Here is an 11,078-nt window from a genome sequence, read left to right on the forward strand (position 1 = left end):
TTGCACTGGCAAATCTGCTGCAAAAGACCTCTTTAAAGTGCTGAAGAGCAAACATGTCTCTTTGAAGACTAAGGTGTGTCTAACCCAAGCCATGGTATTTTCAATTTCCTCATATGCATGTGAAAGCTAGACAACGAATAAGAAAGACCAAATAAGAGTTGGGCTCAGGTATAGTAAGGATAGTGAGGCTGGTGCAGGGCCAAGCAATGTTTCATTCTGTTGTACATGGGACTGATATGACTCAGAGCTGACTCAACAGTACCTAACAACAACATAATTTTTAAATATATTTTATTGTAATGTAATTTATGTACAGTGAAATACACAAAATTAAAGTGACATGAGTCAATTTTTTTTTTTTTTTTTTGCGGTTTTCCCTTCCCTCCTCTCCCTCCCTTGTAACCAACAAAGAAAATTCCTTCCAGATATAAACCTCTCCGTGACTTTTTACAATAACAAACTAATACTGTATTTGTCCTTCTGCGATTGACTTATTTCACTCAGCATAATGTCCTTCAAGTTCATCCATATTATACAATGTTTTGCAGATTCTCCATTACTCTTTAGTGTTGCATAGTATTACATTGTGTTATGTACCATAGTTTGGTTATCCATTCTTCTGTTGATGGGCATATAGGTTGTTTCCATCTTTTTGCTTTTGTAAATAGTACTGCAATGAACATGGGTGTGCATATATTTATTCTTGTCCTGGCTCTCACTTCTTTAGGATATGTTCCTAGTAATTAATGGGTTTGCTGGGTCAAATGTTATTTCTAATTCCAGGTTTTTAAGGAATCCCCATACTGTTTCCCACAGTGGTTGTATCATTTTACATTCCCACCAGCAGTGTATGAGAGTCTCAATCTTTCCACATACTCGCCAACATTTATTATTTTCTGTCTTGTTGAACTTTGCCTTTAGTGCTGGGGTGAGATGGTATCTCATTGTTGTTTTGATTTGCATCTCTCTGATGGCTAAACATCTTGAGCATTTCTTCATGTATTTCCTGGCCATCTGAATATCCTCTTTGATGAAGTGTCTATTTATGTCTTCTACCCATTTTTAACTGGATTGTTCATCTTTTTGTTGTTGAAGCATTGGAGTTTTTTATAAATTTTAGAGATAAGCCCCTCATCAGATATGTAATTATTGACAACTATGAATTTGTTGCTGTCACTTTGTTATGTAGTTTTTCATGGTGCTCCAGATTTCTTTGTTCCATATAATTTTCTGTGCTGAGCTTGTTTTGTTTATTGATCATGTTATCACTTCCTTCATTGCTATTGTTTTAGTATTTGCTAAATATTTCTGCTGGTCCTCTTTTTTATTTTTATGTGAAGGTTTATCATTTTTCTTTGAAGTTACCCTATGATTGTAATTTTCTTCCCAAGTTTAGAACAGTCCATTCTATCTTGCAGTTGTCTTGACTTCCCTACCATTTAGAAGTTCTGTAAATACACATTTTTTTCCCTCTTTTTGGTTTGTAGTTGTCCTCATTTGTCAACTGACATCTCTGGTTCCCTGTTTGCAATCTTGTAGACTTATTTACTTTGGATACTTCCATAAATGGGTTGGTGTCTGGGTTATGTCATCATGTGTGTTAATAGTTGGTTATTGTTTGCTGTTGTTGGTTCCTGTCCAAAGGACTCACTTTAGCATCTCTTGTAAGGTTGGTTTGGTTTTAACAATTTTCCTTAATTTCTCCTTATCTGGAAATGTCCTAATTTCACCATCATATTTGAGGGACAGTTTTGCTGGGTATACAGTTCTTAGTTGGAAATTTTTCTCTTTCAATGTTTTATGTATACCATCCCATTGTCTTCTTGCCTGCACAGTTTCTGCTGTGAAATCAGAGCTTAGTCTTATTGGTTGCCCCTTGTAGGTAACTTTTTGTTTTTCCTGTGCTGCTTTCAGGATTCTTTCTTTGTCTTTGCTTTTGGTGAGTTTGATGATAATATGTCTTGGTGAATTTCTTTTGGGATCTATCCTGTTTGGAGTTCATTGGACTTGGATATATTCTCATCTTTAATCATACCAGGGAAATTCTCTTCCAACAAATCTTCAATAATTTTCTCTGGGGTTTTAATTTTATCTCCCTGTTCTGAAATTCTGATTGTTGTTGCTGTTGCTATGTGCCATCAAGTGGGACACAACTCATAGCGACCCCTCTTTGGGTTTCCAAGGTGGTATCACTACAAAAGTAGATTGCCCAACTTTCCTTCCAAAGAGTGGATGGTGGGTTTGAACTGATATGTAGGTTATTCCTTTTGTTGGTATCCCACAAAAACCTTAGGCTTTCTTCATTTTGTGTTGATCTTTTTTTCTGATTGATCCTTTTCCAAAGAAGGATTGAGGTGTTTGTCTTCCATCTCACTAATTCTGTCTTCCATTGATTCAATTCTACACCTTTGACTGTTCAATGTGTTATCTATTTCTGAAAAATTAGTATTAATCTTCTAGATTTCTAACTGTAGATTTTGTATCATTTCTAATTTTTCATTTATTTTGTCATTTTGTTCTTGTATTGCCTTTTGAAAGTGTTCTAGGGTCTTCTCTGTGTTTTCTTTAATATTGTCAGCAGTTTCCTTGATCTGTCTCTAAATATAATTCTTTTGAATTCCTTATCAGGGAGTTCCAATGCTGCTTCCTCCTCAGGTATGTTTTGGGTCCCTTGTTTCTCTTGCTTTATCTTGCTTCTTTGTAAGGACTGTGGTGTTCTGTTGCCTCTGAGGCATTGTGACATTTATGTATTTATATTTAATTGGTTTTAATTATGTTGGAGTTTAAGTATGTTGGAGTGACTTGCCCATGACTTTCATTTTCTTTGGATATCTATGTAAGGAAGTATTGTGCTCCTCTATTCACTAGTTGACAGCACTGATACACTCACCACCTGTCTCCTTTCCTGTTGTCAGCCTTCCTTATATCCCTGCTGTCCTTGGCACACAAAGCCTATTCTTTGGTGCCTGGAATCTGAATGAGAATGCTGCCACTTTAAAATCCAGTATGGCCACTGCTTGTAAATATTCAAAATGGCTGCACCTTTGGTCACTTTAAGTATCCAAAATGCCCTCTGCTTGTAAACTATCAAAGTGGCTGCACCCTCTGGACAGCCCAAAGTCCACAGCTCAGGTTGTCTCCCTCCTTGCTGTTTCTCTTCCTAGTCATAGGCCACCAGCACAGTCATCCCTGCAGCCACTGGCAACCAGGGCTGATCTTTAGGTCAATTCTCAAGTCACATCACCACTTGGAAATGCTCAGGCTGTTGGTGTCATCAGAGTAGCTGATGGTCCACAGCTCTGACCATCTCTGTATTCATTGTTTTCATTTAGGTTTTTCCACTAATCAGTGCCTAATCCATTTCTGTACAGTTCCTTTAAAGCTCAGGGCTCCAGGATTATCTTCTGTATCTCTGTCAATTGGTTTCTCTTTACTTTGCTGAATAGGGTCTGTGTAGCTTGACCTCCCTCTTCTGGGACTGTCAACAACATCATTCCTGATTGAAATTTTTTTTTTCTTTTAGGGTTTTATATACATCATCCCACTGTCTTCTCACCTGCCTAGTTTGTGCCAAGAAATCAAAGCTTAGTCTTATTGGTTGTTCCTTGTAGGTCACTTTTCATTTTTCCCATATTGGCTTCAGGATTATTTCCTTGTCTTTGGTTTTGGTGAGTTTGATGATGATATGTCTTGGTGATGGTCTTTTGGGGTCTATCTTATTTGGGGTTTATTGAATTTCTTGAGTGGGTATATTTTCATCTTATTAAGAGATTTCTCTTCCGACATATCTTGGACAATTTCCTCTGTGGGTTTATCTATCTCTTCTTGTTCTGGAATTCTGATTACACATAGGCTAGTCCTCTTGATGGTATCCCACATGAATCTTAAGCTTTTTTCATTTTGTTTTGATCTTTTTTCTGATTGATCCATTACCAAAGTAGTATTGTGGTATTTGTCTTCAATCTCATTAATTCTGTCTTCCATTGATTCAATTCTACTCCTTTACCCATTCAATGTGTTATCTATTTCTGAAATCTTAGTATTAATCTTCTGGATTTATTTTTTGTGTGTTTGTGTATCATTTGTAATTTTTGTTTATTTTGTCAGTTTGTTCTTGTATTGTTTTCCTACATTGTTCTAGAAGGTGGGTTTTGTCTGTGTTTTTCTTAATTTTGTCAGTGTTTTCCTCGTTCTATCTCTCAATACATTAGAGGTACCCAAATATAATTCTTTTGAATTCCTTATCAGGGAGTTCCAATGCTTCTTCTTTCTCAAGGATATTTTCTGGTTTGTGTCCTGGTCCCTTGTTTCTACTACTACTTTATCTTGCTTCTTTGTGGGGACTGTGATGGTCTGTTGTCTCCAAAACATTGTGATGTTGTTGTATTTATTTTTAATTTGTGGTGATTGTTGTGATTCATGTATTTTTTTTTCCATTTATCTATCTATCTACCTACCTACCTACCTATCTATTTGTTTATTTTTGACATACCTGTGTACTCAGGGTGGTGTGCTCTTCTATTCATCAGTTGTTAGCACTTATGCACTCACCACCTGTCACCTGGTTGATGTTATAGAGAATGAGAGTGTGTGCACAGATCTCTGTTAGCTGTGCATAAAGAGCAGTTGAGGATGAGTTGAGCTGATAATGGCCACCATCTATCATTGGTCTATTGGTGCAAAAGCAAGTGGTGGCTCTCACTCAGTGGTTAGGGCTGCAGGAGGTGCAGGTATGGTTGGATTTTGTGGGAACAGTTGCTATCTCCCACTCACTCAGATAAAAATAAAAGTTTTTTTAAAAAAACAAATAAATAAACAACTCAAACTGCATAAATAGTAAAATTTTAAGAAAAAATGCAATATATGAGAACAAAAATTTTCAGTATATATATATATTATAAAAGGATAAAGTGCATGTGAGAGCTGGACAATGAATAAGGAAGACCGAAAAAGAGTTGATGCATTTGAGTTGTGGTGCTGGCGAAGAATGCTGAAAGTACCATGGACTGCTAAAAGAACTAACAGATCTGTCCTGGAGGAAGTGCAGCCAGAATGCTCCTTGGAAGCAAGAATGGCCAGACTTCATCTCACCTATTTTGGTCATGTTGTAAGAAGGGACCATTCCCTGGAGAAGGATGTCATGCTTGGTAGGGTGGAGGATCTGTGAAAGAGGGGGAGGCCTTCAACGAGATGGATTGATACTGTGGCTGTGATGATGGGCTCAAGTATAGCAGGGATTGTGGGGCTGGCGCGGGATCAGGCAGTGTTTCGTTCTGCTGTGCATGGGGTCGCTATGAGTCAGAAATGACTCAATGGCACTTAACAACAACAACAAAAAAAAAAGATATAGTAAGATAATGAGGGAAAAGAAGCTACAATATGTAGGGAGGAAGGAATGAAAGAAAAGAACAAGAATAAAAAAATAGGAAAGAAAAAATGGGAAAACAGCAAAAGGAAAAACAGGGGATGGGAAGAACTAAAAAGGAAAAAAAAGAAAGAAACCATCAAAAGGGCAGAGAAAGAAGAGAAAAGAAAAGAGAAAAACAGGAACCAGGGATGAAAAAGAAATAAAAATTTTAAAAAAAGGAAGAAAGGAGAAAATAAATATAATTTTAAAACAAACAAAAACAAAACTGTCTTATGCAGGGCATAGTACTCAGGCTCTGCCAGAGCACAGACCAGGATGGAACCCCCACTGGTGAACAAGGTGGGTGGAGGCAGGAGATGGCTAGGCCCCTGTTCACCAAGAGGGTGTGGGGCATCAGAGGAACATGGGGAATTATCACACCTTTCCAGTCATCAGCCTCCAGTGCTATTTCCCATGCTGTCCTTGGTAGGAAAAGCCTACTTTTAGGTCACTGCCCATGTAAGAACACCACCCACACACATTCAAAACAGCTGCACCTGCCACTTGCAAACATCCAAAGTGGCTGTGCCCTCAAGACAGCCACTGATAGTCCACAGGTGTGCTATGCCCCACCCCCACACACACACACTGTTCTCCCCTCTGGTCATCAAGCACAAATGCAGTCCCTGCCTAAGCAGTCCTTAGTGAGCAGAGCCGACTCTAAGGTTGCTATCAGAAAATATTCAACATGGCTGTGCCATCAGGACGGCCAGTAGTCCACTGCCCTGTTTGTCTTCCCATTCAACTGTTTCATTCAGGTTCTCCTACTAGTTAGTATTTAACCCACTTCTTTATCCTTCCCTTCAAAGCTCAGAGTTCCAGAGCATCTTCTGTATAGGTTTCAATTGGTTTCTCACTGCTTTGTTGCAGAGAATCTGTGTAGCTTGTCTGCCTATTCTGCCATCTTGCTGGAACATTAAAAGCATAATGCATGTAAAAAAAAATTGAAATAAAACATTATCAAGTAAAGAAATGTAAATGTATTAATAATATGTAAAGAGAAAAGGAGGAGGTCTGGTGGTGTAGTGCCTAAGGCATTTGACTGCTAACCAGAAGCCTGGTTGTTCAAACCCATCAGCCACTCCTTGGAAGAAAGATGGGCAATCTACTTCCATAGAGATACTGCCTCAGAAACCCAAGGAGTTGCTATGAGTTGGAATGGACTAGACGGCAGTGAGTTTGGTTTTGTTTATTAAAGAGAAAAGGACTCAAATATTAGATCAAAGCAATGTCAAAGTGTATGCTGTATATAAAAAAATATGCCTAAAGTGAATCAAAACATTTCAAGATAAAAGAATATGAGGCAAATGTAAACATGAAAGAAAGCAGGAGCCACAATCTAATTAGGTTTTAATTTTAAAAAATAGCATTCAGGAACACAAAGTGGAACACTTTATAATGATAAGGTGCATCCATAACAAAGACATAACATGTATGAATAGCCAGCCAACAAATAAAATAGTGTTAACATTCGTAAAAGAGAAAATACTGTTGCACAAAGAAAGCTATGCAGAAAACATATTAGTAGACAGAGGTTTTAACTACTTCCAGTCGATTCAGGTCCAATGACAAAAAAAAAAAAAATAGGTTATAGAACATGAAAATAATATAACTGATCTCTTTTTTCAAGTGGCAATGTTACATTAACAAAACATGATTAAGAGAGTATAAAGAAAATCTGAATACACACCAAAGACTAGACATTCTCTGATCAAGCTGCAAGAAATAAGAAATGAATATCATCAATAAGAAACAAACAAAATAGCTAAACAACAAAGAAAAAAACAACCCCTATAACCTGGAGATTTTAAACCCATCTCTTAACTCTAAACTCAAAAAGAAAATTCAAAACTGTATTAGGCTGGGTTCTCTAGAGAAGCAAAACTAGTAAAGCATAATGTATATATATATATATATACACATATAAAGAAAGAGAAATTTATCTTAGGAAAATGGCACACACACTTACAGAAGCTGCCAAGTCCCAAATTCTTGGATCAAGCATCAATCTGGAGGCTTTTCCTGACTCATGCACCTGCAGGGCCTGATGAGTTCAAGGTTGGCAGGCATATACCAGCTGTTGACTCCAACAAATGATGTATCCAAGATCTCCAGGCCGAATGGTGGATTGTTCACTCATGGACAGTTGTAGGCAGCACAACAGGATCCTGAACCACAGAAGTGTGTCTCTTTTCCCAAGGTGTCCATAAATATATTGGAAGCAGGCCACACCCCTAGGGAGACTCCCTTTCAATGGATTGGCTGCTCAAAACATATACATCCGATCCCATCATGGAAATAACCCACATCACAATTGCTTAAACCACACAGAATTCTGGTCCTTCCAAGTTGACACAAAGCTCCAACTATCATGAAGACCAAATAGCATAATATCTAAGCTGTCTTAATTAAACAAAACAAAAAAACCCCACTGCTATCGAGTAGATTCCTACTCATAGTGACTGCCCTCACCCATTGGGTTTCCATGGCTGTAAATCTTTACTGAAATAGATTGCCTCATATTCCTCCTGTGGAACAGCTAGAAGGTTTGAACCACTGATCTTCTGGTCAGTAGCCAAATCCCTTACCTACTATACCACCAGAGTTCCTTAATAATAAAAGCTGGCAAAACCAGAGCCTATGAGTTATACCTAAGAAAGTGCTTAGAAAAAGTTTTATACATGTGAGTAAATTTTTTATCCCTTCATGTGATTAATCAACAAATATATTAAGTGTCTACTATGTGATAGGCATTATTCTAGTGGTAAATAAAACAGATGAAAACCTCCACCCTTGTAGAATATACATTCTAGTGAGGGCAAGTAAACAATAAATAAATAAGTGTCCACATTGTAAGTCAGATGGTAATAAATGTTAAAGAAAAAAATTAATTAGGAAAAGGGAATAAAGAGAGCTAGGGCAGGAGGAGAAGTGGGTTACAAATTTAAGTAGGGTGTTCAAGAGAGTATCCCTAAGAAGATGACATTTGAGTAAAGACTGGAAAAGAATGAGCCATGTGTCTATCAGGAGGAAGGGAAGGGATCTTTCTTTATTACTGTGGTGGCTATGATAACCACAAACAGTTACCACTTACAGAGGTAAAGGAAAGAATTCAAAGATGCAATGTGGTACATTTAATTTCATTGAAATGAAATTGGGATGCCCATTTCAGTGGCAGCATAATTTACCATCATTTCCAGACCATAGAGAAATATCTTCAGAGCTTCTTAAAAATGTCAATACTCTCCTCACTGACACATTTCTCACTGTTTTAATGAACAGGATGTTCTCAAACCTGTTTGGGGGAAATAGTGAGTGAGTACTGAACTGGTTGCACATGATCCATCTACTTCTAACGCTTCTATATCATTACATCTTTATATCCTTTACTTTACTTTACTTTATACCAAGTGTGGCAGTTAAGGTTGTGTGTCAACTGGCTGTGCCATGCTTTTGAGTGGCTTGGCAGCTGGATGTAGTTATTCCCCATAATGAGATTGTAATCACCTCCATAGTGGAATCTGCTGTGAGACATACATCAGTGGAAAGGGTGTGACCTGCTTCCAATATATAAGAGGAAGCTTTGAGAAAGCTCTTTAGTTTTTTGGCACATTTGGACCCTACATATGGCTGAGGCTTCATCTGTAGTTCTTTGACTTGAGCCAGTGGCCTGCCATGTTGTCTACCGATCTTAGGATTGTGCCTTTTTACCTGTCAATATTGTATTCATCACTCTCAGCATCCAGCAGCTGCCTGAGTTAGGAGATGACTCTAGCTCCAGTGAGCCCGGAGTAAGAGGAAGAGCTGAAGCCCAATGTTAAGGGGCCTTCACCTAGCGCCTAGACCCAGCACTTTGAATTTGGACTTCTAGTATCCTAAACTGTAAAACCATTCCATTTGTTAAAACCATCCATTTGTGGTATTTCTGTATAGCAGTACTAGAGAACCAAGACACCACGGAAGTTCTGCACTTTCAACTTCATTTAATACTAGCTACCATTGAATTCATTTGAATGACTCAACTGAGACAACTTTGAGAGTCACTTCTAGCTGCTTGAGCAATGAAATTGAACTCAGAGCTCCTGAGAAGTGCACTTAATATACAAAAACTTAGGTTGATCCAATGATGCGTTCCCTCTCCCCTGGTTTAGCACTCTTAGAATCTACTTCCAGAAAAATATGTTAGATTTCTATTGGCAAATTAGCAAAATATTGCAATTTTTAAAAATCATGTGAGATATTTCTACTGAATCTAACTTTTCACCAGGAGCCTACTAGGGTCTGACCCTGGAACAAGGGGTGAAGGAGTAGTTTCTTAAGGAAAGTAATTGTCTCCTTGAAAGATGACTGCCTTGGTGGAGGGCATCATAAGATCTTCAAGCAAGGAAAGGAAAGTCTTCCCAGAAGAGAAAATACTGCCTCTGCTGGCCTAGGAATCTTGACAGGGTTCCAAGACACTTTTGTTCATGTGAATGCACCCAAATATCTCCATTCCAATTCTCATAATTCCTCTCCTTTCCCATCAAAACCCTGATAGTCATATTAGGTATCTGAAAAGCTAAGAATTCAATTTATTTTTTAATTTTGCTATCTGCAGGATTAAGATTTCAGATTTGTCATTGATAAGAGATTCTTTCAGGGCAGCATTGATAATCTCTTGTTCTCTGACTGTGATTTCAGCAAGAATTAAAAAACCAAAAATTTTAATTTTACTTCCATAGGTTTTTCATTGCAGTCAGAAGAAAGCAGCCTAATGCAGACTATTTCTGGACTTCATTCTCTTCCGAAAGACCCATAGCAGCAACCAATAGCCTTCCAAAAGCTTGTATTCCAGACAACCTCAGAAGAAATTTTAATTGTTGTGTCATCATATGTCAAAGACTACTCACATTCTATTTTTCTATCAGTGATTATTTCATCGCTACCTTCAATCCCATCAGCCAGTTAACCAATTCCATCTTTGAGAGTCAGTTATATGGCAATAGAGTTTCAATCACTATTCGGTAAGACAACAGATGCAATTCTAGCTATTTAACAAAACACAATATAATGTAAAGAATTAACAGCTTACAAAAAATGTAGAAGAACTGGAGGACTAAAAATCAGGGACAAGAGAGAGGTTAATCACCTACATAAACTGCCAAAGATTATCCCACCAACATTATGAAAGACTATACTTGCTTCTAAAAGAGACCTCTATATTCCTTTACCTTCCAAATACTATGAGAGTTCCTCTCACTGGTAGAATCTAAAGCAGAATCCTGCAGGGAGGAATTTTGGAAAATTACAAGCATTAATCTGTAGTATATGGAAAACAGAAAAAATCCAGCACAGAACAGTAGCTAAAGACAGATAAGGGAGGAGTGGAAGATGTGACTCACCATGCACAAAACAATATGACTTTTGTTTTTGATTCTTTTGAGCTAATGAATAGTAGATCCCTTTTTGAGCTGAAAATATATAAAAGCATATATATACCAGGAAGTGAGCTGGGGAGATATGAAGAGGAGGCCTGGAGAGTAGGATGCTTAACATGGCAATTGTGGTAGGGTTCTTTTTTCAGTAATGACATAAATTATGTTTTTTTTTTTAGGATTTGGGTGAAGATTTACAGAGTAAATTCACTTTTCATACAGCAGTTCACATATACTTTGTCTCATGTCATTGACCA

Source organism: Orycteropus afer, unplaced genomic scaffold, assembly GCF_000298275.1.
Source record: "Orycteropus afer afer isolate SDZICR_OR568_19922 unplaced genomic scaffold, OryAfe1.0 scaffold00236, whole genome shotgun sequence".
Taxonomy (NCBI): domain Eukaryota; kingdom Metazoa; phylum Chordata; class Mammalia; order Tubulidentata; family Orycteropodidae; genus Orycteropus; species Orycteropus afer.